This window comes from Euprymna scolopes, chromosome 24, assembly GCF_053919585.1.
Source record: "Euprymna scolopes isolate OS-2025 chromosome 24, ASM5391958v1, whole genome shotgun sequence".
Lineage (NCBI taxonomy): Eukaryota > Metazoa > Mollusca > Cephalopoda > Sepiida > Sepiolidae > Euprymna > Euprymna scolopes.
This window is the reverse complement of record NC_136505.1, coordinates 52920318-52947186: the sequence shown is the minus strand read 5'-3', so window position 1 is coordinate 52947186 and position 26869 is coordinate 52920318.

Sequence of the window (26869 nt, the reverse complement as noted above, 5' to 3'; positions counted from 1 at the left end):
TTAAGTTAGATCCATGTCCAAGGAACCTATGTCTAAAATTTCAAGTATTTAGACCCTAAATTGTCGGAGGAGTTTGGTAGACTTCGCAAAGGTCAAGTTGTTTAACTTTGACCCCTTAACAGCGAAATTTCTGGGCGAAAACCTGTCACGTAGATTTTCCCAAATCTCATTACCCTGTATATCAAATTTCGAGTCTGTAGACTTAAAATTGACAGAGTTATTGCGAATGAAAATGTACACAGACAGACATACAGGCACACACACAGACAGATACACGTGCACGTTCACTTTTATAGATATACTAGCATGGGTGCTCGGCTTTGCCCGGGTGTTTGGAGGTGCATGCTGAACAAAAAAACAAAAACAAAAAAAAAAACGGTCAATTTTTAAAAACTGTGACCCCTATTCTGACCCATTAAAATTTATTGTTTTGGGCTCAGATCAAGTTAAGTTAGATTCATCTCCACGGAACCTATATCTAAAATTTCAAGTGTTTAGACCCTAAATTGTCGGAGAAGTTTGATAGAGTTCTCAAAAATCAAATCGTTGAACGTTGACCCCTTAACAGCAAAATTTCTGGGTGAAAACCAGTCTCGTAGATTTTTCCAATTCTCAGTACCCTGTATATCAAATTTCGAGTCTGTAGACTAAAAATTGACATAGTTATTTCGTAGGGAAATGTACACAGACAGACAGACAGACAGACAGACAGACAGACACGCTCACTTTTATAGATATACTAGCATGGGTGCCCGGCGTTGCCCGGGTGTTTGGATATGTATGTCGAGAAAAAAAAAAGTGGTAGTCGGAAGGCAACTCGAACTCGTACCGCAAAGGAGGAAAAGAACAGGGTAAAACCTAACGTTTATGCTGTTATGACCACCGCCAAACCGGAAGCGACATTTTTAAAAATGAAGGTTAGACAATCTAAAGGGGAGGATAACTTTCAAAAATATCGGCGAAAAAAGTGACCCCCTCTGTAGAAAAGTGCCTAGTTGAAGGGGAAGAAATGAATGTTTTTAGCCAATATTCCGATATTTGTCGTATGAAAGGTCGAACTTATAAACGATACTGATCTTGGTAAAATCCGTTCCCTCTATTGAAAGTTTAAGGCAGACATGCAAACATACATACATACATACATACATACATACATTTATATATTGGTAACAAAAAATTTCCACCCAAACTGATGAAAAAGCTTGCCTGATCTCTGAATACCCTTTATGTAAAATTTCAAATATTTAGACAAGAAATTGTCTGAGTAATTTGGAAGAGACAGCAGAGGTCATTTTTTTAACTTTGACCCTTATTATGACCCCTTAAAATTTATTATTTTGGGCTCAAATCAAGTTATTAAGTTAGATACATGTCCAAGGAACCTATATCTAGATTTCAAGTGCGTAGACCCAAAATTGTCGGAGGAGTTTGGTAGAGTTCTCAAAGGTCAAATCGTTGACATGTGACCCCTTAATCGCCAAATTTCTGGCCTAAAAACTGATCATATGGATTTTTCCAAATCTCATCCGTCTACATCTCATCCTTGTTACAGACTATTTTACCAGGATAGGAATGAAACGATTCCTCATCATCACGTATAGTCCAGATCTTGCACCCTGTGATTTCCAGCTGACTATATGGTTGTTTTAAGTGTAATTCAAGTTCTTATTAAATCGTTCTCATAAATGGGTAAAGCTTACCCAAGTTGAATCATTACTGCTGATCGCGGTGTAAGCTTAAGGAAAATTCTAAAGGCTGTAGTTATGAGAAAATTGAGGATGTGAAACAGGTTGTGACGAACGTCTTTGATGCGTTGCGACAAAAAAAAGTAACATATGGCCTTCCAGAAGGTACAACAAGTTCATTATGGCGATAGGAGATTACTTCGAAAGGCTTAGAGTTTCATGTGTACATTCTCAATAAAATGCCCACACGAAAAAAATCTGGAAATTGATCAGAAGGTACCTCGGTAAATGTTTCGTTTAGGTCCACCTCCGCAATTTTCTTTAAAATGACATTTTTTGTGGGGGGGGGGGCATTGTCAATATCATAAAAGTGGATCATTCTCGAGGATGGGGGGGGGAGTACTTGTTTTTTTTTCCTTCGTGTAAAATTCTGATTGCTTAGGGCGCGCGCGCATGCGCGTAAAAAAATGGCCGCCAAAATTACCGTGCATAATGCATTTTTTTCTATCTTGATAACTACTTATCTCTGCAACATTTCAATGCGATTTTCGTATTCAGCATAGTCGAAAACCTATAAATGTCGTCATTTTAAAGAAAATTGTGGAGGTGGACCTAAACGAAACATTTACCGGTACCTCTTTATACACACACACACACATATATATATATAGTCATTGACATACAGTCCTGTTTCGTAGTATCACAACTCATCAGTGCCGCTAGACTAGCATCTCTCCCAAGCCAAGGATTGAACCTAGAACCGTCGTGTTGACAGTCGGCGGTTCTCCCACTCGACCATGGAATTGACGCCCGTGAATAACTCTTCGGAATGTCTATTTAAATAGACACCCGCCACCACCTTTATAGTGCTCAAATCGTCTGTTCGTAAACAAACAAACAACTGCATATTATATTGTGTTTTATATTTAAATTTCTATTCAGAAATATATAATTTTTCAAAAGTAAAATTTATTATTTGAACTAAGAATACAATTCAAACAACTTGGAATGTGATTCATTGTTCAAATAATAGATTTTTGTTTGGAAAAATTATATTTTTTTCTGAATGAAATTTAAATACGATTTTTTTGTTTTAATTTGTATATTGAGCAATTCTTATTTGGGTTAGATTGTCTTTTATAAATATATTACCTCCTAAAAATATTTAAGTCTTTATACCACAAGATTCAATAATCTGTGATCAAATTCATCTCATTCTGATATATATATATATATATATATATATAGTTATATATATATATATGTGTGTATATTATATGTATATATATAATATTTTATATACATATATACATATATATATATATTTAAATATATTTATTTATATATAAATTTATGTGTGTATGCGTGTGTGTGGCACAAAAGATCATGAAAAAATTAGTACAATCACAACTAAAAAATACTAATATCTGGTCGCCAATGTCGGACATCTTCAGCCACGTAAAAATACTGAAGAGTCCGACCTACGCGAACATATATTAGTTCCCTTTGTTTTTGATTTGAAAGCGACGGCACTGATGTTTTACTTTTTTTGTTGTTTTTTTTTTTTAAATTTCTGTAACAAAAACATAAATGTTACGGTCTTATTGTTCTTTATTCTTCGATCGAGCAATCTGTTTAAGTTATCTGTCAGGAATCCTGCATAGGACTATTCTGTCAGTTTTAAGTAACATCTATTAGTCTCATGCTTTCGTCAAATGATACGTACACCTAAATTTTTATCACTGCTGAGTAATTTGCGACAAGAGCAATTTCTAACTACCAACAATCTGACAGTTAATACAAATACAAACGCGACGTGTTCTTTCATAAGTATCCCACAGGTGCACGTTCTGAATTTAATTGCAATTTTCTTCATCTGCATGCGAATATTGTGATGGCGCGACACTTGTTTCTAACTTAATGCGAATGATGAGGCAATGTCTATGCGCTCACCTACGCGAATCACGGACGTTAACGTTTCGGGAATTTCGTTTCAACAATGTATTCATTCGATAGAGGATTATTCACATTTCGATACGCATTTCCAATGGGAATTAACTTGCATTTGTTATCTTTCGTATAAACGGCATTCGTTTCTTCACTGAGGCAAGCAATTTATGCATCGCGCAAAGATTGAGTTCGAATTGTTCCTGCACTTGGCACGCAGCATGAAGTTATCGAGCCTTTACAGCTAATTCGACAGATAGAACGACAGAATTGGTATGTTGAAGTTAAGTTATAAAACGCATGTGTGTAATCTGTACGAAATTATGTAACAGCGCGGACGAGCATATGCAAAAACCGAGCCGTGTGCAAAGTCCGTCAAGGTAGGGGAAAAAATGGTGGGATCCTTCTATTGATCCAGTAGATATCTCACTGCTGATGCAATTTTCTATCTATATAAGAGCCAGGTACGTCCAAGAATGGTGTACTGTTGCCACATCCGGGCAAGAGCTGTTAGAAAGGACTTATCCTGCCTTGATAGAGTTCAAAATAGACTTCGTAGCCTTGTGGGGGGTGTCATTTTCTCTTCCCTGCAACCTCTTTCTCACAGAATAGATGCTGCGAGTTTGTCTCTCCTTTATCGTTATTTTCATGGCTGGTGCTCGGCTGAGCTCCATTCTATGGTCCCCCTCGCCAAACTTTCACAAGAAACACCTGTCTAGCAGAAAACACTATTCCTAGGTTCCCCCACTCTTTATCTGTGCCTAAACCTAAGCGTAGATTCCATGAGCAAAGCTTCTTTCTTAGAAGTGCACGCGTATGGAATTGTCTTCTGTTTTTCTGCTTTCCAGCTGACTGCAATATGGTTGTCTTCAAGTCTAACGTAAACAAGTTTTTGATGAACCGTTCCATATAAGTTAACAAATTTACCGAATCTCCATTACTAACGGTTACTATATTGCCCAATTTCTACTGTACACTCTTTAACCCTTATCCTCGAGTGGCCTCTTGGTCTTTATAAGTGGTGATGCCTATGTAAAAAAAAGGTAGGGGGAAAGAAAAACATACTATAAAAAGAACATGTGCACCGACAAAAACCGAGTCGCGTACGAAGTACTTCAAGGTAGGGGAAAGAAACGCACTAAAAATACGCGCGCACAGGCCAACGATGACTTTCGTGAGGCCAAAAGTCAGAGAAAAGGAGCAAAATCACGTTTTATTCACGAAAATACACGAAAATAAATGTCGTTGTAACAAAAACTGAGTAGAGTTATGACTTGTCCTATGTTCCTTGCGACATGTTAATGTATTAGGGACAACTTTACACTCTGATTACATTAAACACATTGAAGCAGTCAACTTTGTAAAGATCAACGTTATCTATTATTTATTTGTTTTATACTTGCAAATCTCTCAGGCCACTGTAGAATATAAGGTAATGAAGTTTTGGTAGAAAATGAGACAAACCGTGATCAGCAGTAATGTTGCAACTTTACCCATTTATGAGAACGACTTAATAAGAACTTGAATTACACTTAAAACAATCATATAGTCAGCTAGAAATTAGTCCAGAAGAGAGACGGTTCTAAGAAGGAAATTATGTTCATGGAACATTCGTTTAGTGCTAGGTATGGACAGAGTATGCAGGAAAGTGTTGACAGTTATTTAAGCTAGGCGAGTATTTGTTGCAATTATTTTACAGGAGGGACATAGATTGAAGCCCAGTCAAGCTCCTACCATAAAAATAACGACAGAGTAGAAACAGACTGACAACATATTATTAGTGAGAAAATTGATCTACGGAGACTAACAGATTTTTGTACACTAGATTTCGAAAATGTTTTCTAACCATATAAAATATTTGTATATATATATATATATATATATATAATTATATATATATATATATATATATATATATATAGTGGAAATGGTAATTAATAAAAACTGAAGAAAGTGCTCAATACTGTTGTAGAGCTAATATGCGTTCTATTTTTATTACCGTATCTTTCTGTTAAGTTACAGTATTGTTTCAGCTACACACGGTAAAAAAAAAACCGGCCGAGTAGCTGAAACAATGATGTAACTTAACAGAAAGATACGGTAAAAAAATAAACGTGTATATATATATATATATATATACGTATAATTTTTTTGTGTGTTGTGGAATTGCATTAATCTGTTAAAGATCTAGCTTATTTGCATATTCTATTAAGCATTCATTTTAATTAATTCCTCATTAGTCTTTTTCCGTTTGTTTTTATGGGATGATGATCTTTAGTAAACTATTACGTGTAACTATATTCATGCAGATATTCTACATGATTTATACTAGTGAAATATTTGCGTAAAAAGATTATTGCAAACACAAACCTTATATATATATATATATATATATATATATATATATATATATATATATATATATATATATATATATATATATACATATATATATATACAAACATTCCAGCTCGGCGTTATCCGGGTATTTGGAGATGTATGTCGAGCAAAAAAAAAAAAAGAAAAAAAGAAAAAAGAGCGGTCAATTTTTAAAACTTTGACCTCGATTATGCCCCTTGAATTTTTTTGTTTGGGGCTCTAATCAAGTTATTAATTTAGAACCCAGTCCAAGGAACCTATATCTAAAATGTCAAGTGTTTAGATCAAAAATTGTCGGAGGAGTTTGGTAGAGTTCTCACTGGTAAAATCGTTGAACTTTGACCCCTTAATCGCCAAATTTCTGGCCGAAATCCGGCCACGTCGATTTTTCCAATTCTCAGTACCCTGTATATCAAATTTCGAGTTTGTAGGCTGAAAATTGATAGATTACTACGCATAGAAATTAACACAAACAGACACACACACACACACAGACACTTTCACTTTTACAGATATACTAGCATGGGTGCCCGGCATTGCCCAGGTGTTTGGGTGTGTATTTTGAGCAAAAACAAAAGGTGTTAGTACGAAGGCAGGCTAGAACCCGTACCGCAAAGAAGGAAAAGAACGAGGTAAAATCTAACGTTTATGCTGTTACGACCACCGCCAAAACGGAAGAGACATTTAAAAAAATGAAGAATAGACAATCTAAAGGAGAGGATAACTTAAAAAAATATCGGCGAAAAAAGTGACCCCCGCAGTAGAAAAGTGCCTAGTTGAACGGGAAGAAATTAATGTTTTTAGCAAATTTTTCGATATTTGTCGTATGAAAGATCGAACTTTAAAACGATGCTGATCTGGGTAAAATCCGTCGGCTCTATTGAAAGTTTAAGGCAGACGTGCAAACATACATACATGCATACATACATTTATATATTGGTAACAAAAATTTTTGACCCAAACTGATGAAAATGTCTGCCCTATTACTGAATACCCTTTATGTAAAATTTCAAATATTTAGACAAGAAATTGTCTGAGTAATTTGGAAGAGACCACAGAGGTCAATTTTTAAAAAAAAAACTTTGACCCCTATTATGACACCCTTACAATTAATTGTTTTGGGCTCAAATCAAGTTATTAAGTAAGATCCATGTCCAAGGAACCTATATCTAAAATTTCAAGTGCGTAGACCATAAATTGTCGGAGAAGTTTGATAGAGTTCTCAAAGGTCAAATCGTTGACCTGTGAACCCTTAATCGCCAAATTTCTGGCCAAAAACCGATTACATCGATTTCCCCAAATCTCAGTAAACTGTATATCAAATTTCGAGTCTGTAGACTAAAAATTGACAGAGTTATTACGTATGGAAATGTACACAGACACACAGATACACAGATACACGGACATTAGCACTTTATATATATATATATATATATATATGCATATATATATTTATATATATATATATATGTTTATTTAAAAATTGTCTAAAGATTCCTCTGTCAGTTTTTTGTCTATAGACACGAAACTTAATATATAGGGTATTTGAATCCATGCGACACTTTATATTTGTGTTTTTGCTGAAAAAGTGTGAAAATAAAAAACAATTGAATTTGCCAGGTGAAGATCAAAGACGGAATAATAAATATGCCTGCGTTACGTAATAGCTGTTAGTTCATATTTTAATTTTTTGCCTTGAAGAAAAAATCTTCATAGATATGGAAGAAGAATTAAAAGAAAAAAAGAATAATAAGCTAAAAGTTTTTGTTTCCATTCTCGGTCGTGGCACACGAGATTTTTCTAACATTAGCATTTTAAGATTATATCATTAGTATATATTGGGCCTAATATAATACAATAATATATACGAAATCTGCATTAATCAAAATATACTATTGAAGCGTATTTTATGACCGGGAAATTCTGGGCGGCGTTCATGTGTGTGTATATATATATATATATATATATATATATATATATATATATTGTGTAACAAAGTAAGGGTGTGGGTAGGTTGATGCCCCCCCCCGTAAGGAAGAAAGGCAAAACCGCTTGGTATCAAGTTGTTTATTTAAGAAACCTGAGAACTTTGTGTGTTAAAGGTTAACAAAACTGTATTTACTAACTGTTTATTTGAATTCGATCAGATCTTTGAAGCGAAACTGTGGGCTATGCAACTGAGTGGCTACGACTGTAAGATAGAGTACCTGTCCGGAAAAGAGAACACATGTGCAGATTTATTATCTAGAATTCTCGAAGCGGTAGGGGAAGAAGCTGACGCTAGTGATCAGAATCTAGTTAATGATAATAACTATAGAATTTGTTACTCAACTCTCAGCAATTGCAGAATAGGCCCTCGGAGATGAAAGATGAAATAGAGCCAGAAGAAAATGACTCCCAAGAAGACGATTCCGATAAGATTTCGTGGAAATTGATAGACCTGAAGCTACTTAAGTTAGAAGCGATCAGGGACAAAGAGTATAGCGAACTTAAGAAATCGCTAGTAGAAGGGAAATTACCGCTTTCAAAATCGAGAAAATACCTGTTGGAAGATGATCGGGTGTACTATGTAAATGGGGAAGAAAAGAACCAATGTTACGCTTGTATGTCCCGAATGGTCACGTGAGGGCCAGTATAGAGCAGGTAGCACATGACGGGTTAGGTCATGTAGGTATTGATAAGACTTATTCGATTTTAGCGAAGAAATACCATTGGCCTGGTATGTATAAACATATCGACTCCTAAGTGACGGAATGTGTCACTTGCCAGAAGCGGGCTGTTAAAGGCGCTAAGACACCCCTAATGGAGACTGATATTTCATCATATCCATTTGAGAAGTGGAGCATGGATGTCTCAGGGTCATATAATAGTAGTAACAAGGGAAATAAATATATAGTCAGCATGGTCGATTGGTTAACTAGCTGGGTAGAGGCATTCCCGGTGCAAAGGAAGGATGCAAAGACCATGGCGGAGATACTTATGAATGAAATTTTCCCTAGGTATAGTGTCCCACGTATGTTTGTGACAGACAATGGCAGAGAATTTGTAAAGTCCACTATAAGGGAGGTGACGGGATATTTAGGAGTGAAACATATCTCCACCTCTCCATACCACCCCCAGAGCAATGCCTAAGTAGAGAGATTTCATAGGTTTGGGGGAGATACACTGTCGAAGTTATCAGAGGACGAAGTCGAGAATTGGAACTGTTCTTGAATCAGGCCTTAGCAGTGGCCAGATTTTCACATAACGATACGAATAAATTCTCTCCATATTACCTGGTGTACAGTAGAGATGTAGTGTTACCATTAGATAATCTTCTACTACCAACAAAAAGGTATACTGGGGAAGAAAACCATAAAAAATGATTGAGCAGCAGCATTCTCTGTTTGGTGAAGGATTAGCTCAGCACATAAAAAGCGTAACAAAAGAGTTGGCGACCTGATATACTACAGAGCACAGGTTAGAAAACGAAAACTTAGATCCTAGACTGAAACCGTACTATAGAATAGTAAAACAAACGGGACCGGTAACATATAAAATATTGGATCAACTGACGAATAAAACAAAGAGGGTTCACGCGTCAGATATCTGTGAAGCCAATATTAGGGAGTGGAAAATGCCTAATATACAGACAGACAGACCTGTAAGGAAAGCCACCCTGATAGCTCCGGAAGGAGATCGGGAAGATACGGATAGGTGGGCTGATGATGAGATAGCAGATGAATGGGAGTTAGAGGTAGAATTTGAGGTAGAGGATACAGACTTGGTAACAGAGATAACAACTATGCCTCCAGATTCGGAAGGTTGGGGATCTGAAGATGATATTCCATTATCGGTACGGAGAGATAGAGAAGCTGGTAAGGAGAATAGGGCTGAAGAATCAGAAAGCAATACGATTCCGTCGACACAGCCCCCAGAAGTAATAGGCGACGTGATGGGACCTAGACTTCTAAGAAGCAGCATAAAACGACCTATCAATGTTATCAAACGAGGAAAAATTAAAAATAGCTATAAAGAAGATAAAGAAGACAAAGAAAGTCCAATTAATTCTATCGTAAAGTTATTTGGGGAAATGAAATTGAGTGATTGAAATAAAAATGGAACAAATAATAAAAGAGCGTTTCTATGTGTATTTGTAGGATGCGTCGCTTGATAATGATGATGGTAATGATGGCTGGATGGGCAGTAGCGCTGCGCCACACACACAGGACAATATTTAAGAAGACCAGCGAGGTGACAATTACACACTTTAAGTAGATCTTGACATTCGTCATCGATCTGGGAGCGTATCGGAAGGTTCAAAGGGAACTAGAACACGAAATTGATTTAGCGGCGGACTTGAATCTGCAAATGCAGAAAAATCAATCCAAACCTTGGATAAATTCTGATCCAGCGTTATTTGTATCACTAGGAGGACGTTTAGATAAGATGAAACAAAGACTCCGATATGTTGGAGGATATTTTCGGGATATTGGATTACTGGCAACAGAAGGGACCCAAAAACAAGTTAGAAAGAGATCTATACTACCTTTCGTAGGTAAAGTACTACACGTATTATTCGGTACAGTATCAGAAAGTTATACAGAGGCATTAGGAAAGCATAAGCGGTATAGAGGAAAATCAACAGAAGATAAAGCACGTCGTAGGGGAAAATTTATCGATAATGAACGTTACTAGATACGAACTAACAGAACATAGACAAAGAATTAACTGGCTATCTCATACGGTCACAAGCCTAAACGGAAGTTTAACTTTTATGGCTAGAAGAATAAGTACTGTAGAGGCTGTAATTGGGCAAATACTGATGATGATGACAAACCAACTCGACTCATCAATTCAGTTATTGACATTGGCGATGGAACATGTGAGGACACAATTAGATTTACTTTCATTAGCGCACATGTCACCGAGCATCATACCTCCCAAAGACTTAAAAACAATACTCGGGATGATTCAGTCAGACTTGTCACATGCTTTACGCTTACCAGTAGATCCAAAGAAGAGTCTATGGGAATATTATAAAACCTTAATTTGTGCTACAATTATGCAAAATGATAAGATTTACATAGTGGTTGAGTTACCTTTGTTGAGTGGAGGTAGTGACTTCGAGGAGTTTAACATAATTAATTTACCGATACCGTTTCCTAATAACATCACTTAGGAGAGAGCAGTAGCAAGATACAAAGTTGAAACTGAAGGAATAGCTTTTAACCCCGCCCGAACCAAATTCATAGTGTTGTCGCCTAGCGAAGCACTAGCGTGTAGCATGAATGCACTGAAAGTTTGTGCAGTAAAAAGTCCCATCTATGCAACTAACGGACACAACTTATGCGTTGTTCAATTATTCCAAGGTAATGAGGAGGGAATCGATAAATACTGTGGAGCAGAGGTGTTGTTGGATACAATCCCCTCCAAGCTATACATCTATCGGATGGTGTTTGGGCAGTTGCCTCAACAAGTAAGCGAAGGCTGACGAAAGTCTGTAAGGGACGACAACAAGTTGAAATACTTATTCATCCACCTATGACCATTATAGATTTACCTATGAGTTGTGCAGCGTTTGGCCCAACTATGGAGATCTTACCGTCCTATAAACCTACAGAGAAGTTTGAACTCCAGAATGACTTTCTGTCATTAATTAAAATACCGCGTGTAAAGTGCTCGAAAGTATGGACCCCTATCACTAAGGAATTTACGAAGATAGAAGCTCACGAAATTCCACCTCTTCTGAAACAAGTCGGAAAGACCGCTATAAGCGAGTTAGTAGATGAGTTACGAACAGTGAAGAGTAATAACGAACAAGAAAAATGGCGATGGGAAGAAGTAAGTAAATGGTTATATCCCACAATAATCATCTTGGTCGTGATGATGATAATAGCTTTTCTAGTGTATGGGAAAAGGAGAGTAAGGCACATCAATAGCATCCTAAGGGCTAGAAAAGATAAGGGTACCCTCAATTAGAGCACTTAAAAGGAAAAGCCCATTCGATGTTTGAAATGAATAGGGATGAGCATGTAGTGGGGAACGCTACCGTGGTTTTTGATAATGCCACCAGTCCTGATCAATCTGGTACAGAACCGAGACTACCAACAAACCCCGCATCTAATACCCTACCAACGTTGGAGATACATATGTGAAGAAGACTGAAGCCGGGTAATCAAGAAAGAGCCATGGAATGAAATCCAGAGAAAAATGAACTATCGAATAAAAATGCGTCAAATATATATATATATATATATATATATATATATATATATATATATATATATATATATGTATATGTAAAAAAATAATAATGAGGGTTCTGGACTTTTATAAAACCATAATAAACTGAAAGCAGATTTAAAAAAAAACACGAACTCTGAAAGAAAACTTTTTGCATGTGCATGAAAGATAAAGCTTTTAAAAATTTTCTTCTTTTATTAACCAAATAGCTAAATATTATGAATTGTAAAACCGCAGACATTCTTTTGTATTAAGGCCAAGTAAGAAGAAGTGGGTTAGAAAAAAATATTGATCTCAATATTTTTTCTTTTAAGTAGGGGAGGTAATGTAACAAAGTAAATGTGTGGGTAGTTTGATGCCCCATCCCCGTTAGGAAGAAAGGCAAAACCACTTGGTATCAAGTTGTTTATTTAAGAAACCTGAGAACTCTGTGTGTTAAAGGTTAACAAAAACTGTATTTACTAACTGTTTATTTGAGTTCGATCAGATCGTTGAAGCGAGCAATTGTGTTATTTTTGTAAATGATAATTTAGATTATGAACTGAGAATTGGATTTCTAAACAAAAAAGAAATAATATCCGCGTGATGTTCAGAGGGCGATATAATTGTTTATATATATATCAACACGTCAGATGGACAAAAGAGAGAATGTGCAGGCATGTCTTGGAGAAGAGATGCGCAGAGAGGAACACAGTCAAAGCAGAGTTGGCTTTTGACTTGACACATTTCTTCAGATACCCAGAGACCGACACTCCACAAGGGTACAAGCTGATGCCTTCGACCATACTCTTAGCATAATAACACATCGCTTCCCTCAGAACTCTGAAAGAATTATAAGAACTGTACTGTTTTTTTGTTAATATATATTTGGTGCAGAATCGTTTTATCCTGTTTTGTTTCTTTTACGACACAAAAAAAACCCACGGCTCTCTTTCGACGACGTTCGTCGTAAAGAAGGTACACAACGAATTGGTCCAGGATATATATCTAGACGATCAACCGACAATTCGGTCAGTTCCCCATACCAGTAACTTTAGATGGCCAAGAATTATCACCGGCAGTGGAAGGGTTCCGAGGTCGACGATCGTCCTCAAGCGACTGGTGAAAAAGTGGGGTGACATATAGTGTGTGTGTGTGACCCAATAAACCGGGCCACAAATCTAATACGGCTCCGTTTCTTAGTGTTTGTCCGAATGAAATAAAACTTTGGTCATAGTTTATTATATTCGAAACATCACATCAAAACACTTGCCTTTTTTTCTCCATTGGCTGTAAAATGCTCAGAAAACATTTGAATGTCCTCTGTCTTTTTGTGTGTGTGTGGGGGGGTCACCCTGTATAAATAATTATATATATATATATATATATATATATATATTAAATATCGTAAAATCATTATTATTTTCATATCTATATTTTTCTATATCTCTGTATCCATCTTTCTACACGCACACACACACACACACATATATATATAATATTTATTAATGAAGACATATGCAAATTTTTCAATGTTCAGTTAATTAATAAGATCTTTTCAGATGAGGTGTTCATGTTGAAAATAAAAAGTAAGAATTACAAATAACATTTGGTGTATATATATATATATATATATATATATATATATATATATATATATATATATATATATATATATACTCCTGATCAAAAATTTAATACCACTTAAAATCTTTTATAAACTCATTTTTTAAGGATAGATTTTAAACTTTTCCGACTTAAGGTTACGAATACTACAATCTAAAGGGTCATGAAAACAAAAAGCTACATTCCAAAGATTTATTTTTTAAATTTACATTTTTATTAGTTTTTTTACACATGATCAAAATTATAAGACCAGAAACAAAAATGCTATTCAATTGTACAAAAATTGTACAAAAAGTGTATAAAAACATTCAACAATCAAACTTAATGATGAGTTTTACCTCCACTGCTTTTGATGACTTCAATATTTCTTTGGTGCATGCTTGAAATAAGGGTTTCCATTAAGGTACAGGGGATCCGGCTCCAGGTTCTGAAGATGGCTTCACGAAGTTCATGTTTTGTTGAATATTGTTTGCCATTTCGATAAACCTCACTTGTCATCCATCCCCAAATATTTTCAATTGGGTTCAAGTCCGGTGAACATGCAGGATGTCCCAAAAGATCGACTTCATTTTCTTGTAGAAAGCTCAAGGTCCGTCTTGAAGTCTGGATTGCAGTATTATCCTGTTTGAATAACCATCCATCCCCACACAAACGATGACTCTCCATCATCAAATATTCTTTTTGTAGCGTGCTAACATAACCAGCTGCCGTTCAACGACCTTTCACCACCTGGTGCTCCATCGTCCCTCTTTAAGAAAAGGCACCCTGTACCATTACTAACTCTTCACCACTCTGACGCGTGGAAAAAAAATTCAAGGGGCATGTTTCTGTCATGCCAATATCGCTGGAAACTATCAGGACCATCTAAATTGAATTTTTTCTCATCACAAAACAGGACTTTCTTCCACTTCTGAACCTCTCAGGTTATGTATTCACGACCAGATCGTAAGCGGTCCACTTTGTGACGTGGAAACAATCGAGGAATTCGTTTACGCATTTTATTTACCATGTTTTTTGTAAATGTGGTCTGATGCCTATTGGACTGCAATCAGCATCTGTAACCGCCTTAATTTGACTAGAAGAACGTCCTCTCTCATTCATAAGAACCCGTCTGATTCTCCTACTCAATGCAGGAGAAGTTTTTTTTTGGGGGGGGGGGCTACCAAAGGATTTTGCTTTTCCATAATTCTCAGTGGTGTTCTTTAGAAAGTTACAAATAGCAGTTTTACTGCGATTTACCTTAGCTTCTATCGCTCGCTGTAAGAAACCTTGCTTACGGAATCCTAGAATTCTAGAGCGCTCAACTCCGGTTAGTTTTCTTGCTTTTAGCATGGTAACACCTTTACACAGTGATTTCTAATCTCTAACTGAACTAAAAACATTAGAATTTCTATAAATCTAACAATTTATACCCTTGGTCTTATAATTTTGATCATGTGTAAAAAGCCTAATTTAATAAAAATGCGAATCTTGAAATAACATTTTTGGAATGTACCATTTTGTTTCCATAACCATTTAGATTGTAGTATTAGAAACCTTAGACCAGAAGAGTTTAAAATCTATCCTTAGAAAAAGGTTTCTGTTTAAAGATTTTTAAGTAGTCTTACATTTTGATCAGTAGTGGATCTATAAAATTTATATGTATGCACAACAAATGGATACATATTTCATAAACACAACAGATTTGATACAAAACAGCAGATTCTGAATTGAAATGTGAATCGATATCGAATCCAATAAAGTTTATTAGAATAATAAATAACGAAATATTCATAGTGAATCAATTTAAATATGATCTCTCTCTCTCTCTCTCTCTCTCTCTCTCTATATATATATATATATATTAGACTACTCGTGACCCGTTGGGGCAGTATGTTATATTAGCTATGGAATTCATGTATGAGCGTGACACTTGTGACGTAAATAATTTTGAAATAATAAAGTTAATATTTCGGCGTCCCAATTGTTCTTCTGTTGTTTTTTTTTTCGCGTTTAAATTATCCAAATAAACAATTGTTAATACTGTCTGCTTTTTTTACATTATTCATTTCTGTATTACGTTTAAGTTATTTTCCCATGTTAAATAATATTTTCTAAATAATAACGTTAATATTTCAGTGCACAGGTAATGCACGCATGCGCAACCGGATGTCGTAAACCAGAAAGTGGGTTACATACATCGTTACAAGATCACTTGAGTTTTATAATTATATATATATATATATATATATATATATATATATATGTATGCATGTATGTATGTATGTATTGAGAAAGATGATTGATAATTTGTAATTAAAATTAAAAATATTAAAAATCGGATTCACAAGGAAGAATAAATACAATCAATAACTTGTACGACCGTTTCGGAATCGATGTTTTTTTATTGAGACAGACAATAAATATTGGACAATAATTGTATCATTTAGTTTTTTGAAACAAAGTTTCCTCACCAGGAAAACAATTGGGTAGGGGTATTTATCAATCATCTTAATCAATATTAAAATGGCTCTAGGATATATATGCCTATCGAGCTTATTACATATCTACATTAAAACGAGCACTCTTTTCTTTTCTTTTAATTGTATTAATGACATTACTAATACATTAAAATATACTCTGCCCTTTAGACCGTTGTTCTCACCCCCTTAAGATATATATGAATATATATATATATATGTACATATATATATTAAATATATATGTACATATATATTCAATATATACATATATATACATATATATATAATGTAATATATATATATATATATATATATATATATATATATATATATAATTGTAACGACAATAATAATTACATTGCAGTCTACTTACACAAAGGAATTTTGCTTTTCAGTATGACACATCCCGACATTAAATCCCGAGACACGTGTATTCAAATTGGCTAATGAAAGACCACAAGCCGAGTATATATTTTAATCTCCCGTTAAGAGACGTATAGGCGGCTGAGTATAAAATTGTCCACACTGATACCATTTCTTATTGTGGAGAACAACTCTTAGTTTCTGCCTTGAAACATAGTTATTGTATGATGTATTCTATGCTATGCACCAAGATCTCAGCTATTCGCAGGTATTTATTCGTAGTATTTATTTCCTCTATTAGTTTCACTTTTCATAGCTGGTATTTATAAGTAGTTACATATTTTAATAGTGACTAAGCTCAATGTATGTTTTTGCATATATAAGAAAACGATTTCAGATTAGCAGACCGATAGAGAATCGGAGAGTTATTTTATAGATAAGTATTCAACTACCGTATATTTCGGCGTATAAGAGGACCCTTAAAGTAAAAGATCATCTTTAAAAAAACAATATTTCATAAGATACCGGGTGTATCAATCTCCAGCCTAGGATAAACAAACATGGTTTCGAGATTTAGCAGTCATCTTATACAACCGATATATGATAAATTTATTAAACTTTACTCCTATTTTGTTTGCCGTCTATTCTGACGGTCGCATTATACGCCGAAATATACTGTATTTACAAATACAATTACACTTTAATTATAAAAAATAGGGACACTTATTTTATCTTAATTATCTATTCTAGATGTATAAATAGTATATTAAACAAATAATGACAGACAGACAGATTGGAGCTTGCCATCTATGACAATTCTAAAAAAAATTAAATTGTCTGCTTCTAATATTCCACCTTACATATATACATAACCTTCTTTGTCTTTGTTCTACTCCCCTAAGTAATACAATGTCGCTTATACTATGACATTTCAAACCCCAACTAATCAGATCAAACTCCGAAGAAAGATTACATTAACATTCACACATGAAAAGTCGTTTATTTCGCTAAGGAGCGGTCAGTATATGCTGTACTGATAAACATATATTAAAAGGCACACTAGTGCACGTACCATCCATAATCGAAGAGTGGGCATATCAACTACTACTACTACTACTACTACTACTACTACTAATAATAATAATAATAATAAACATTAGGCTTTAAAACTATTTTGTGATATGCTTGTTTGGAACTCACATTATATATGAATAAGGAAGCATTAAAAAGCCACAAATAGCTTTCGTACTATATAGGCAAATAGACAAGTGAAAGTAAAAATTCAGTTTAATACCCACGAATAGTAACTACATCTAAATATTTCTGACATAGATATTTAAAAACCCGCCTCTTCACAAATTCCAAAATGGATAGAACTATATAACAGTAAACTGTAAACATATGTTAACTCGTGAATATATATATATATATATATATATATATGTATATATATATATTCACGAGTTAATATATGTTTACAGTTTATATATATATATATATATATATATATATATATATATATATATATATATATATATATATATATATATATATATATATATATATATATATATATATATATATATATATATATATATATATATATATATATATATATATATATATATATATATATATATATATATATATATATATATATATATATATACTGGGCATAATCACGTTGACACACCGGTTACCGGTGGATCACCGAAGTTAAGCAATGTTGAACCTGGTCAGTACTACAATGGGTGACAATTTGAGACTTGCAGGTGCTGTATGTGCTATCTGATTATCTCGGCATTGTTTCCGGTCCTATTGCTCTTCTCCTTGTCACTGAATACAAGCAGTGCCGATTAAGGAGAGGGGTGGTTTAAGATTGTGCAATATTTGCTTCATAATTACACGCACAGCTTTTTATTTATACCAACGCTTTAATTAGTAACTAGAAAGCATATACAATAAATGAAAAAAAAATCTATATTCTAAACTTCAAGATGTTGTCCATCTTACTGTTTATTTTTTTCAACATGTTAATATGTTCCCTTCTTGACAGCACCTTCGTCGAAGCGCAGAAATATGCATATAATGATAATATCAATTTTTTATAATCTTATTCGCCCTGACTCATCAGAATAATAGGAACTCATCAACTGTAAAAGAAAATTAACAAAAATATGGGCCTGATTACATGAATCCGAACAAAAATTGTAAGATTAGTTGCAGTTATATTTCGTTATATATATTTCATTAAGGCTAGACCAACTATGCTTCTCATGAGTCAAGGCGGAAAAGGTTTTTAAAAATTACATAATAATTATATGACTGGTTCTGCGCTATGAAACATGTGCTATCAAGAATTGACTATTTAGCATGCTGGAAAAATAAACAGTAAGATGTAAAATATCTTAGAATTTTAAATATAGATTTTGTCTTTTATTTATATAAGGCGCTACCCGGCCACGCGTTGCTGTGGCTGAGTTAAAATTGAAAAGAAACGCGAGAAAAAAGGCAAAAATGTATGTGTTTTTATGTTCTCAATACTTGTAGATACATACACACATATATGGATGTGTAAGTTGTTTTCGCAAGAATAGTTCAATCGTGTTTATTTAATTTATTTTTTTGTTTTTATTTTACAACAAAAGTTGTATTTTCACGTTTTGGCGTGCCTTTGTAAAACAAACGTACATACGAATAAGTCTTATCTATTTAATTTGAAACGCACACAAGCAGGCATGCGAACAATATCCAATCCAACAGTAAACACAAGTAAACTGCAAATACAATTAATAAGAATTGTGAATATTATATATATATAATTTCTTTTCACCAGAGAAGTAGGATCTTACTTTATCAACAGCAGTCGTGTATAGTGACACTATATTTCAATTTTATTAACCGTTCAGTAATACTGGCAAGGATAGTATTCAATAATATGAGAATTTTCAAAGTTGAACCAATTAGAATGGGCGGAATATATACAAAGGAGACACGATACATGTTGCGAAAATTGTAAGATTGTGTTATGTGTATGCATCTATTAAGTAATAACAATCTGTAAAATCTCAATAGCGTTGGACAATGTACAATTATTCACGGTGAAACTTGGTAGCGGTGGTAGGACTTTAGATTTAGGAAGAAAAATTGGAACTCATTTCATCTAAAAATGTTGAAATTGTGATGGTGTTGCTCGTCTGATGAAATGTAGCATTTTATTATCACAATTGGATGTGTGTAAAATGGTGTTCGAAAGCTAATAGGTTAGGTGTATTGAAGTTTTATTTGGTATCTGTTGTTGTAACCCCACCACGACACTTTGGTACAGAGGGGAATTTGTGCAGTCTTTTTATTATATATATATATATACACACACATATATATATATATATATATATATATATATATATATATATATATATATATATATATATGGCAACTTTTTTTAGTCTTGGCAGGCCATGAATACTCGCTCTAAGTGTGCTTGCGCATGGAAATTTGCTGGAAAGAATTGCGCAATCTCTAACCATATATCTCTTGCTTTTAAATAACAGTGGAAAGTGTAGGTTCAAGACGACTGAAAACAATGTTGAGATAAGCGGAGAGCTTATACATAGCCCAGAATTTATTAATGGTCACTCACCGGGTACTAGCCAAGATCAACCTTAATTAACCGGTGATCTAGCGAGAACCTGTGGGTTAATGTGATTATGCTATATATATATATATATATATATATATATATATATATATATATATATATATAGATAGATAGATAAATTCGTATTCCTGTCTGTTTGTTTGTTTGTTTATTCACAAGTTGATTAGTATATACAAAAATCCATTAGTGTATCTTATTATTCATTCCTATATATACTATGATTATTGCAAAATATAAGATTAAAAGGTGACGTTATTTGCATTCGACTTTATTAAATAGCGGTGTATTAGTTATTGTTTATAGTGAGAGAATTATTTAAAGTGTTATATTTAAGTTTATAATTTAAGTTTGATTTATATTGGTAAAATGTTTTATTTAATTTATTTTACCGACATCGATTTTTTATGAATCGGTTTCAGTTAGTTCCCTTAGGCACGAACGGTGCTTTTGTTGTTGTTGTTGTTGTTGTTGTTGTTTTCTTTTTTGGCGGATATTAAAACTAAAAAATTTCAAGCATTATTGTTGGAATTAGTTTAAATAAAATAATTTCCGTGACTTCGCAATTAACGTTTTGGTCAAGTGAACTTTAATTTATAAATAAACAAATAATTCAATTCAACTAAAATTCTTTATTTAAAACAAAAACAAAAAACACTTTCATTTACGTTTTTTTTTCCAGTTATTTTTCTTCACATTTTTTTGACATCGTAGCTATTTTTTTTCTTTCTTTTAATAACACAACAAGTCATAACTCATCATTTTTATAGCATAAACATTCGGTTAACACAAATTCTATTTTAGGTATTTTTGAAACTGAATTATTTTCAGTTTGTTTTCGTTGTAACAGACCGTAAAATCGAATCTTTCAAGACTAAGGCAGCAGAAAATAAATTCGCTTAAACTGGAATATAGTCATAAAAGGTGCTCAATATCTGGAAAATAAATTCTCTTCGTACCCCTTCTGCCGAAATATCTGGTGGACAGTTTGTCACGTACTTCTTTTTTTGGGGGACGGTGAGGATTACATTTTCGTGTTTTCATTCGTTCTTTTATTTTTGAAATTTTTCTTGGGGTAACGATGGAGTTTACATATAATAATGAAAAGCTGCCCAATAATCTTAGTATAGCAGGTATGGCCAACCCGAACTTCATGTCGACCCTGGCAACGCTGGGTATCCATGCTAGTATATATATATATATATATATATAGTGTTATAATGGAATAATTCCAGAGGAAATCCGGGTATGAGAGCTCAATGTGGTAAACAGAGCAATAAGATAAAAAATATAACACGGAAATTACATAATTGTCGATGCAATAATTTATTTCAACCTTATGGTATTTTCAAGCATCTAAATCAGACAATTACATTTTTGATACTGAAAAAAAGAAAAGAAAATATCGGGCTTCGACCCTCAAAAAAACCAGAGGGGGTGGTAGTAGCCATCCACTTAATACATTTTATAGAGAGGGTGGTAGGGATTTAAAAAAATTAAAATTAAAAATAACATAAAAATATTAGATTAGACACTTATAAGCGGCAGCTCGATGTAACCATAGATATACACACACACACACACACAAAAAAAATATAAGAAACCTGAAGTACCAACACAATAATCTCCTAAACAAACGAGATGAACTGATGGCCAGATGTAGACATAAATGTAAATTTAAAATAACCAATAACTCTAGATCATATATATATTAAAATAACCAATAACTCATGCTCATATATATATATATATATATATATATATATATATATATATATATATATATATATATATATATATATATACCGGAAATCTGGTTTGTTAGCTGTCATGGCTCTTGTGAGATGCGACGTTGTTTGGCTGTGGAAGTAGTTATATAATCTCTCACATTCTAAAACTTATATATATATATATATATATATATATATATATATATATATATATATATATAAGTTCCGTGGTTAAATTTTAAATTCTGAAAGAAAAAACAACATATACAGACATATATTCGATTTAAGAATTTATTGTTTGACAAAGGGAATATATAGAAGTGGCTATTTCAATTTCCTTAATCCATGGATTTTCAACAATGGCACGTGTCATCAGAGGGAATGAAATGCCGTTAGCAAAATGTTCAGCTGCGAATGGACGCTAATTTTGCTTTTCAGCACAATTATTGAAAATAGTTTTTTGAGTGGTTGTGGATAATTATATGGAAAAAATTATACGAAAAGAGAAGTTGATACAACCTGGCTAGGATCAACTTGAAAGTATTACTTCCAGTAATATCTATCAGGATTTTTCATCTAAATTCTATCAGTGTCTTATCTCGCTTATATATATATATATATATATATATATATATATATATATATATATATATATATAGAGAGAGAGAGAGAGAGAGAGAGAGAGAGAACGAGACAAAAAAGAGCGAGGGAAAATGTTTACGGCATATCTCCGTTGTAAAATCACACACATCCGAGAATATTGAATTTCCATTTCTTCATTATAAATCATAAATATATGCGATATTTGCGAAAATCGAACAAAAATACATTCGTATAAATAGACGCAATTCCCTTTTAAATCATTGGCATGATTAGGTAAACCAAAACGAAACTAAAATGACAATCAGAATTTACCATAGACGGATGGAACCGTTTACCTCCGAAAGATTGAACCGTATCAGAAGAATATTTGATACACACAGTTCTCAATCGCATGTATATTCTTGTCATGGGAATGGCGATATTGCCCTTTTTTTCTAACTCTTGCAAGGAGTGGTCAGGGTCCTCTTACATACACTGCTTTATATTTCCAACTGAAAACTTATCTTCTACTAACACGGCTTTACCTTTGCTGACTGAGCGAGAACTTGTGTGTGATTATGTCATTATTTAGCAAGCCAATATATTCATGCATTATGTATATTATACATTATGCATATATCTTTGTGGAATTGAAAGTGGCGTGTTTCAATGGTTACAGACGCAAACTGTGGATTAGGTATTATGAGTTTTACGTCCTGTTCATGGTGTTTCTGGAATTTCACTAATTTCGAAATTATCAAACTATATATTTTCCCTAAAGCTATGGATTAAATAGTTGGGTAAACTTTTGATCATCAAGGTTTGCTTGTGCCGTTTACACACAAATCCAACTTACAAATTATAATATGATTTCTCTGATTATTCCGGATATGTATCCTAAGCTGAATTACATAGGTGTCGATTGATTTCTGGTAACGAAATGTGGCTAAATAATGCTAGAAATGATCTGAGTAAATTGTTAGTGCAACAATTCGAACATCGCCAGAGTTTAGTAGAAACAAGGAAAGTTTTTCGCTCATTATCTCTGTTTTATGAGATGACATACACGTGTGTTGGTGTATATAAACGCGGTCGTGTGTGTGTGTGTATGAGAGCGAAAGAGAGAGAGAGAGAGAGAGAGAGAGAGAGAGAGAGAGCGAAAGAAAAGCAAGCCTCTCAGTTTGAAAATTGTTATTCAAAATTGCTCCATCATTTGGAGTCGCGTTGTACAGTGAAAGTGTTTCTACTATCATTATGAGCGCAATTATCGAGAAATGTTTGATTCCGCGTAAGTCTTCTCGCCTGTTCATGGCGTATACTCTCGAGACGAAATGTAACAGTCGTATTGCTATTAAATTTGTGGATAGAACCACTGTTCAATTCTGTTAAATAAGGCAATAACAATCACATAAAATCTACAATCTTCCGCTGGGTTTCCCTTTAATTTCTGGCTGGCATTTGCGGATCAATTTCTTTTCTTGTATTACTTTCAGCGTTCATTTACCGATGCGGACATCACATTTTTATTGCGATGCACGTCAGATGCTCATCTTATTTGACGTGGCTTTTAAAACTCAACAGTTCTGCTTTTGTTACTTTTGTATTCTAAAGTGTTCGTATTATTTGGATCCTTCTGACTGCTGTTTTCATTTTGATTGTTATTTTCACAATGTTTCGGTCGATTTGATCCCCGACCTTCTTAAAGTGTATTTGGTCAAGGTGTATCTTGTAAAACTCAGAAATTTCTCCGTCACACTCGGGCATCTGCAATGAAATACAAACGGAACCCTTTATTCAATCCACAGGGATAGCATGCTTTTGTTTCGTCATCCATGACTGGATAAAAGTCCTAAGAATTTCGCAATTAAATTACTGAGTACCGCCAGCACTGAGGATTGATCCATCAACGTCCAGAAGTGTAACTTTTACAACTGAATTTTACCAAGTTATCTATCCTTGCGGCAATTTCCGTCTGGATTTTAGGAGCCTTAACCTTATTTTGTTTTCTGATGCAATATTATTACTTAGCACTATACATAACTATTTATTGCTAAATATTTCTGCCACACACACACACGCACACACACACGTATATATATGTATATATTACACTATTTATTACTACTTACTTATCACTATGTATATATTTTCTATTACTTATAATTATTTGTTTATATATATCCTATACTATATCTGCATAAGTTTTCCTTTGCCCGTGATATTGGGTCAATAATACAGGACTTTTCAAACCATCCACGTATTACGGCTTTTTGATCAAGAGTGGTTGTTGTACAATGCTGTCTGGCTATAGTTGAGCTTAGTTTCGCTTATTGTGTAGATTATTCGTCTTTTTCCTTTGATATTGGGTCAACAATACGGGATTTAAAATCCGTCTACCCATCCTTATTAAAACCTTCATCACTTTAACACACAATCGAAACAAAGCTGAATCATGTAAAAATAAGTCGAACAGCATCATTCATACTACATCTCCTTTCAATATTTAAATGCTTCCATACATATATTCATGCTCATACACACATACAGCGTATAGTGCATGGGTTGTAAAGCAAGTTTTATTTTCCAATAAAGTATAATCACGTTTATTTTATCCCGATAATCGTTATCTAAACATAATACTTTACATTAAGTTGCATTTTAAAATATGAAATCACCAATACACTACTAAAAACACTAATTTCTTCACCTTCAACTGGACAATTTTCTACAGGGAAGGGTCGGTTTTTTCACCGATATTTTCGAAAGTCATCCCCTATTTTCGATTGTCTAGCCTTAATTTAAACCTACGTCACTTCCGGTTTTACGGTGGTAGTAAAAGCAAAGACGCTACTTTTTCCGTTCTTTTCCTCCTTCGCAGTACGGGTTCGAGCCTGCCTTCCTACTACTACTTTTTATTTTGCTCAACACACACCTCCAAACATCCGGGCAACGCCGGGCTGAAATGCTAGTACTTAATAAAATGCACTGAGGAAAGATTATTCCATAATTGAAAACCAGAAAACGAATACAATAAAACCGGTACTTTATACTATAGTGTTAAAGAAAAGCGAAAAACTACGTGATTCTGTTTAGGAATATGAATTAATGAGTAAAACTTTGCAAAGTGCAATATCAGTTATTATTATATTATATTATATTACACGTCACCATTACGTTATGTTTTAATGGAAATCGTCCCAAACAAGGCAAGGAGATACTTAATGTAAGAAACTAACAAAACGAAAAATGATAATCGCAAAGGCAGTAGATGTCTTGAAAGGACGAAGGCAGAAAGAGAATTTCACAAATCTGCAGGGATGGGAAAGAGTATACTCGAATAGGAAAACTCTCTGCCGCTTGCCTATTCCCCCCCCCCGGAATTCAACTTGGATGTCTTCAAGTCCAACACAAACAAATTCCTGATGAACCGCCCCCTTAAGTAATGACACCTATCAAATCCCCAATACTAAATATTACTACGATACTATTCCACTGATTAGTGTGCACACAATAACCCTTATCCCCGAGTGGCTCTTGGGCATTGATAAGTGGTGACCCCCATGTAAAAAAAAATGTATTACAATATGTAATAAAAACAACTGATGATAACCACGAGACCAATTATAAAAATAGGTTGAGACAAAAGATGATGAAAACAAATCAAACAAATATGAGACCATATGTTGAATAATATTCATAGAAATACACTGCAACTGGTATCATAATATTTATTTATTGCGGACTATTATTCTCATCTTTATTAGCTGTTGTTTCACGACGTTTCGGTCAACTATTCCTCTGGCCTTCGTCAGGTGGAACCGTAGAGATTCAACGTCTCTATCAACTGCGCCACGGGCCCCGAAGGCGCAGTTGATAGGGACGTTGAATCTCTACGGTTCCAGATGATGATTGTCTGAAGATAGCGGTTTCAATCCTACCCAAAGCCGGCCAGAGGCTTACTTGGCCAAAAACGTGTTGAGACGACAACAACTAAGACTGCTGAGAATGCAGTTAGGAGATTCGAAGTTTCTATCTGTCGCGGTTACCACCTGACGAAGGCCGGAGGAATAGTTGGCAGAAACGTCGTGAAACAACAACTAATAAAGATGAGAGTATTAGTCCGCAATAAATACATTTATATAAATAATACTCATCTCAATAATAAATTCCAATTAAAATAATATATATGGCATCATAAGGTCTGTGTGGAAGAAGTCGCATAGAAAAACAAAA